This window comes from Squalius cephalus (genome assembly GCF_949319135.1).
Source record: "Squalius cephalus genome assembly, chromosome: 2".
Classification (NCBI taxonomy): domain Eukaryota; kingdom Metazoa; phylum Chordata; class Actinopteri; order Cypriniformes; family Leuciscidae; genus Squalius; species Squalius cephalus.
In genome coordinates, this window is record NC_137123.1 from 1,587,365 (window position 1) to 1,594,505 (window position 7,141).

Consider the following 7,141-nt stretch of genomic DNA (forward strand, 5'->3'; position numbering starts at 1 on the left):
CTCAGAATCTGCAGCGGACAGTGTGGGCTCTTCAGTCCTTCAGAAATAATCTTCACTCCTGAATCCTGCAGGTCATTGTTACTCAGATCCAGCTTTCTCAGGACACAGTTTGAGGATTGTAGAGCTGATGACACAATTTCACAATCCTGACCAGTGAGATTACAGCCAACAAGGCTAGAAGAGAGTAAATACAGCACAATAAGTTGGGGTGTATGGTGCTTTTCTTTAAAGGTGCAGCAGTAGCACCTTAAAAACTAGAAAAGAAAATAGATAAATAATTGCCAATACAAAGATAAAATAAAGTAAAATATTGTGAAATATGTGGTAGTTGTGGAGAATTAGTCCACATTGGTGGATGAACAGCTTGACACTCACTGACCATAGGGTTCCCTTGTCCATAGCATAGCCTAGTTATTCCAAACTGAAGTAGCATGTATAACAAAAATGTAAATATATACAAAAAAAAAAAAAAAAAAAAAAATTCAAGTAGATAAAGGATTGCCAAGATATAATGTAGAATGAATCTGTTTCATATGGAGTTGGGACGTGAGGTCAAAGACTGTCACTTTCGGCTCTGGCCACATCCCCAGGTGAAGTCACAGGTCCATCATCCCCAGAGGCCTCGAGTCTAAAGGACTATGTATATGTTAAATTATGTTATAAAACATATGCATAGAGTGTGATGTCATATTGTGTGCATGCGCGTCTATGGTTTGCGTGCAAAATATATGTCAGTAGCACTAAATAAAAATAAAAAAAACATTCTTCCACAGCCGCTCCACTCCTGACCGCAAGTCCACCGTCAGTGTTGTAGACCGGCACTAGGCAGGTTTTTTGTGTTCATTTCTATTGCATTACGATTGAAAGCAGTATCAATAATGTCAAAAGTATGATGTGCAGTCAAGTTCGGGTGTGTGTATGCTGTTTAAATGAGTGTTCTCACTGATACGCTTGTTGTGATTCGCGGAGATTTGAGGAGTTGTATTTTGACGACTTGATATTATTTCTTATTCAAAAGTTTCCCGCACCCCTGCCAAAGATCCAGGCAAGACAAGATTAAACATGTTTACTTGCAAAATAATTATATTCTAAATTTAGAAAGCCTAACATTCCAGTTTAATGCGACATGTAGCCTAAGCTATGTATCATTACTTTTGCAAGGACTCTATTATTTTTCCAGTCATAGACCAGCGCTCAAGCACTGACTAGAATCCAGCGCTGACAAGAATCAGCATTCACGAGCTCAAAAATGTGTTTGGCGCTGACAACAATCCGGTGGTGGCTAGCATCCAGCGCTGACTAGAATCACGCAGTGGAGGAATGGAAAGCTCACAAGCCATTAAAAAGTATTGACTAAAGAAACACTTATATTTTTTGAAATATTTTCAATAAATCATATTCCCATTCACTCCAGCGCCGAATTTATAACAGTCGCGTGCGTGTGCGTGTGTGTGAGAGAGAGAGGTGCGGGCGTGATACTCCGTCATTTTGTTCATACAGGACATCATTCAAACTGCAAAGTGTTTACTTATATTTGTGTACACTCGCAATAAAACACAACATTGTGCTTTTGTCAAACCTAGAACTGTCACCCAACCAAAATCTCTCTCTCTCACACTCTCTCTCTCACACACACACACACGGTTTAAAAGCAAAAAATATTTATCCAACCCCATTTAAAAACAGTCTGTGAGTGCCATCTTTTGGACATTCATCATATTGCATTGGTTTTCCTCAAACAGAGCACAAATCTGTTTATTTTTAAGTCACACATTCTACATTGATTAAAAAAGAAAATCAATTGTGTTTTTAATGGTAGTATTATTTTATACAGAAATAAATGATTTATAATTAAGATGAGAAAGTTAGTGTTAATTAAAATTTTAAGGAAAACAAATATATTGATCAGAAATACAGCAAATATATATATTTTTAAATATATATTTTAAATTCATTCAGGTACAATTACCAAACATATCTCAAGGTCTTTTTGTCTTTGTATTAATTTAATGAATAAACTAATTATATAAACAATTGTCAATGCACCACAAATAAACTGGTTCTATGCCTTTACTTTATTAATAAAACCTATTTAAAAAAATGCAAGGCTTAAGACATTTATTTTCCTTTGGTGGTACAACCTGAGACATGCACAATAAAAAAAAATTGCCTTCTGCATTTTTTGTTTTGCTTTTCCCTCCATTGTACCGAACTCGTACCCAACTGTGATGTCTGAACCGAGGTATGAACCGAACCGTGACTTCTGTGTGCCGTTCCACCCCTACTGTCATGGGATTAATATTATAACTATTATTATGTAGTAGTGTAATGTAGACAGACACAACTAAAAGAGGTTGAATTTTTCATATAATTTGCACACTGAATATGGGTTGGAGCTTTTCATTTTGAACTGTCAAAGTGCACCAGCTTGATGACTTTAACATTAAAATGCACAGAATTTTCGTTCAGGGACCTGGATATTGCATAGGGGGCGCTGGCCCAAAAAAGGTTGAGAACCACTGCTCTGAATGGCACGAATGGTATTACCGACTATTTAAACTGAGCAGTGTAATATCTTATAAGGTTGACCATTTTATTTTGGTATTTTGGCGCGAGGCTCCTTTAATACTTATGTTCCGGTTCTGGTTGCTCTCCTTCGGTTCAGATAAGCGCGACTGAAGAGAGGCGAGTTGTGCTGAAGCTCCGTCTAAAAAGTTGATATGAGTTTTGTTTATTGTACTAAAACATGTAATTTTGTTCTTTAATACACTTTAACCTTATTCATACTTGTATGAAGATTGTGTGAAGGATGTGAAGCCTGTATTTTTGAAGAGAGTTCATTAAGCATGAGTGTGCAAGCTCTGGCTAAAATAATGCCTTACTAAAATAATCACTGACAGGCTGATGTTACAATGGCAAGAGATGGCCACAGATTCCAGCTTGTTTTGATTCATTTGTCTTTTTATTCATGCAGGTATATGCTCCCAATCATGATTCTGTTAATAAATATTTTTTAATTTATGTAAAATGATTTTTTTTTTAAATATGTTGAATACATTGGTTTTGATTTATATGAGAAACATGAAAACTGTAAAATGTGTTGCACTTGCGGTAAGCGTGACTGAAGAGAGGCTGATGTTACAATTGCGAGAGATGGCCACAGATTCGAGCTTGTTTTGATTCATTTGTCTTTTTATTCATGCAGAATAAAATCTGGCCTGAGTAATTTCTGTTGCCCAGTCTCGTTCATCTACCCACACAACGCAAAGCTTAATGAAGACCGGTCACGCGTGAGGCGCAGACGTGATTGAACAGAGGAAACATAAAAACATACTCCGTCATTTTGGTCATACAGATAAGAGTAGGATTGTTCTAAACTAGGGAATCATCGATACCATTTTTCCAGAACCGATCCGATCCCAAAAATTCTGAGTATCGGCCGATACCGATCCGATATCAGCACAGTTTTCTTTTTAATCAAAAAGTCTATACCTCTGTTTGTTGAACTGATAATTACTCTTTTGTGTGTTAAACATCATTATAAAGAAAAACAACAAATGAAAAAATTATATGATCATAATCTATGACAAAATACTATTATAAACTAGATTAGTTGAAAATTCAGCAGCAAAAGTTACTCTAGAAAAATCATGAGAGCACAATAATTGAATAAAATTTAAACATTTAGTGAAAAAACATTATTTAGTGGAGATGGAGAACAAATAAAAGTGAATAAGTGTAGCACTAAATCTGTTAAAATGTTACTCATTGCTCTTTGTATTGTTGTAAAATACATTCATGAAAAACAAGTAAATATATTTATAAAATACACTATAAAATTGAAAGACATTTCTTTTAAATGTTTAGCGCAGCTGTTTAATGAGGCAGCAGCAACATATTATAGATAGGACAGAACAAGAAAGGCTATTAATAATCTTTCATTGCCCAAAAGTATTATAATATGAAAGGCTCCAATACAGAGCGGCACAAAGCGCTTATGCGTATCCCGTGCGCAGAATGATGCGCTTGAAGCAACATGGAGTCACAGCGCTTCACATTGAAAACCTCAAAGCAAAAAGGGAAGAGATTTGATGCGTAGTTCCAGTATTATATGAATGCAATAGTTCCGGTATTATATGAATGCATATAAGGTGTGACTGAGTGACAGTGGCTAATGGTTTACATGGCTAATGGGTCAGGTATGAGGGCCCCTTAACAGAATTTTGCTTAGGGCCCCAGGGAGGTCAGGATCGGCTCTGCGCGTGAAGAACAAGTATAGCGCTCTCTACTCCAGTGTGGAGATCTAAAAGACACCCGGGAGAAAGTTACATGAACAGCAACAAACTCCAGAAAGATCAAGTCATTTTAACCATAGACCTTTCTCTACAGATCAAGTATAACAATAGTAACATTGACTCATCTTGGAGAGAGTTTCATCATGTTGACTGCCGTAACCGAACGCGGCGCGCTGTTTGAGTGCTGGATGGAGAATGACTGACAGCCGCAGCGGAGGGAAGCACTTACTTGAATTTAACGACTTCAGTATTAATCATTAAATCACTTTATCACATTAAACTATGGAGTGGCTTTAGGACACTTATAATATAGTGCACGAAAAGTTGACGGTTCTTTATAATGTTTTTGTAGCTTTTGTGAGGCTTAACAATAACACAGAATAGTATACGCACAATATCAGATTTGGATCTCGCCTGACCTATTCCCGATCCGGCAAAGAATGGCAGTATCAGAGCCAATAGTGAGTATCGGATCGGCGCATCTCTATTCGAAACTGCATTTTGAAGTATTAAATTTTATTTGTGTACACTCATAATAAACCAGAACACTGTGGCTTTGTAAAATAAACAAACAGGATGTGTTTTCTGTCGTCTCGGTTTCCTTCCCGTCAACTTGTTTGTGGAGCGCTTCACAAAAATAAACCAAACTCAGCAGAATACTGTCACACAGCTTTCTCTTTTCTTTTGTTAATCTGTTAATTATTTAAGTCAAATATATTTAGCATATTTATTCCTTTTATACAGGCCTATAGACTATTGTCAGCAACACATCCGGACCGTCAGGTTCCATCACCACGCCCACTCGTTCCCAATCACCCGCCTTCTGATCACCTGCACCTGCCGCTCCTCATCAACACACCTCCATATATACACAGCACTTTCACCAGAACACTGTCAGATCTACTCGTTAGACACTGGACTCAAACTACTCTCTTTGACCACAGTATTATCTACCAGTCTTCCCGCCGTTCTGTTTGTCTACAAGTTAAGTTGGTTCCTGTTTTATGTTTGCTTTTGCATTATTTCTTATGATGTGATTTATGTTCTGAATGAAACCTTTCTGTTTTGAGTTTATTATTAAAAACATCTTTAAGTTCATTTACATCTCTCTCTCTCTTCCCTCCGAGCGTGACAGAATATCTGACCTAGACAAGATACAGATCCTTCACTATGTCAACTCGCCCCACTTCCGATCCTCTCCTATCAATCTTCCAGCCTTCACCGAGCACTTCCCCCTTTGCCTCTGGAAGTCCCATGGCCTTACCTGCTTGCTATATTGGGGCGAGGCGGACAAATGTAACGGCTTCCTCCTGCAGTGCACTCTGCATTTTGAGATGCAGCCCCAGCGATTTCCCACGGAGCGATCTAAGACGGCGTTCATCACCAGTTTGCTGTCGGGCAGAGCGCTGGATTGGGCTGATGCACTATGGCAAGCGGAAAATCCCATAATCGGTAATTTATCTGCATTCACTAAACACTTCAAGGAAGTTTTTGGAAGGACTACCGGATCCTTATCGGTCTCGGATGAACTGTTACGCCTGCGTCAAGGCTCTTCTTCGGCTGGTGAGTACACTCTCCGGTTCCGCACCCTAGCGACCCTTAGTGGATGGAATGAACCAGCGCTCTGCTCAATCTTCCGTCAGGGGTTGAATTGCAACATCAGACAGCAACTGGTGATTTTCGACGATTCAATCGGTCTCAAAGGGCTCATCCAAAAGACCACCCAGATCGCTCAGCGCCTGTTTGCATGTTCTCCTGACACCATCTCGCTGCCAGCCGCCTCGCCCGTTCCTGGACATTCCCCTCCAACACCAGAGCCAATGCAGACAGACTCCTATCATCTATCCGCTGCTGAGAGATATCGCCGTGTGTCCCAGGGGCTCTGTCTATACTGTGGAGGCAAGAACCACACCATCACTTCCTGTCCTATCAAACCATCACTACCTTCTGTGAGTATTCTAAATATCTCCCCAGACGTAACTAACATGAGAAAACTTTCGGTCATTCTGCTGATTAAAGACTCTGCTTTCACAGTCCAAGCTCTCATCGACTCGGGTGCCTCGGGGAACTTCATCTCCCTCAACACACTCAGAACCCTCAACCTACCAGCTTTACCTCAACATCCTCAATATCAGATCAACACCATAAGAGGAAAGCCCTTGGGACCCGGCCGAGTGAAGCAACGTTCGCCTGACTGCCAACTTCAAATCGGCAACTTCCACGTGGAGGACATCTCATTTCTGGTGTTGGAGGGTGCTACAGTGGACATCGTCCGGGACGCCCCTGGCTGATTAAGCACTCATCTTCCATGGATTGGGAGAGATGTGACATCCTCAAGTGGAGTTCTAAATGCCACGAATCCTGCCTTCGACACCTACCCGTCCCAAAACTCTCTCTTCAATCAACCCTCGTCGAGAGTCCTGAATCCACCAAGTGCATCTCCATACCGGAGGACTACAGGGCGTTCCAGGACGTCTTTAGCAAGCAGGCTGCTACCAGATTACCACCTCATAGGCCATGGGACTGCGCCATTGACTTGCTGCCTGGAGCGAAACTTCCCAAGGGTAAGGTCTACCCTCTGTCCATCCCGGAGCAGAAGGCCATGGAGGAGTGCATTAACCCTCTGGGGTCTGAGGGGTTTTTGGGGTCCTTGAGATGTTCTGACATGCCCTGACATTTGTGCTTTTTTCAGTTGCTTATAAACATATTAATGGCAAAGGTGTAAATTCACTCTATTTAGCACAAACAGGGCTACCATAATATGTGAACAACTTGCATGTACATGTTTGTATTTTTGATAGAATAATGTTTATGCATGGTTTTTTCAAAAACAAAAAACTAAAGTT

The 7,141-nt window shown here is 40.0% G+C and overlaps 1 protein-coding gene across 1 annotated transcript in view; it reads right to left on the reverse strand.

The window, feature by feature from the left end:
• LOC307154383 (NACHT, LRR and PYD domains-containing protein 1-like) overlaps positions 1-5,843 on the reverse strand; it is a 33,963-nt gene extending 28,120 nt beyond the window's left edge. Inside the window, exons 1-2 of the mRNA XM_079864292.1 lie at positions 5,560-5,843; positions 1-174 (exon numbers count right to left, since the gene is read on the reverse strand). The gene's annotated coding sequence lies outside the window, so the exon portion shown is untranslated. The remainder of the gene's footprint in view (positions 175-5,559) is intronic.
• Positions 5,844-7,141: the final 1,298 nt, after the last annotated feature.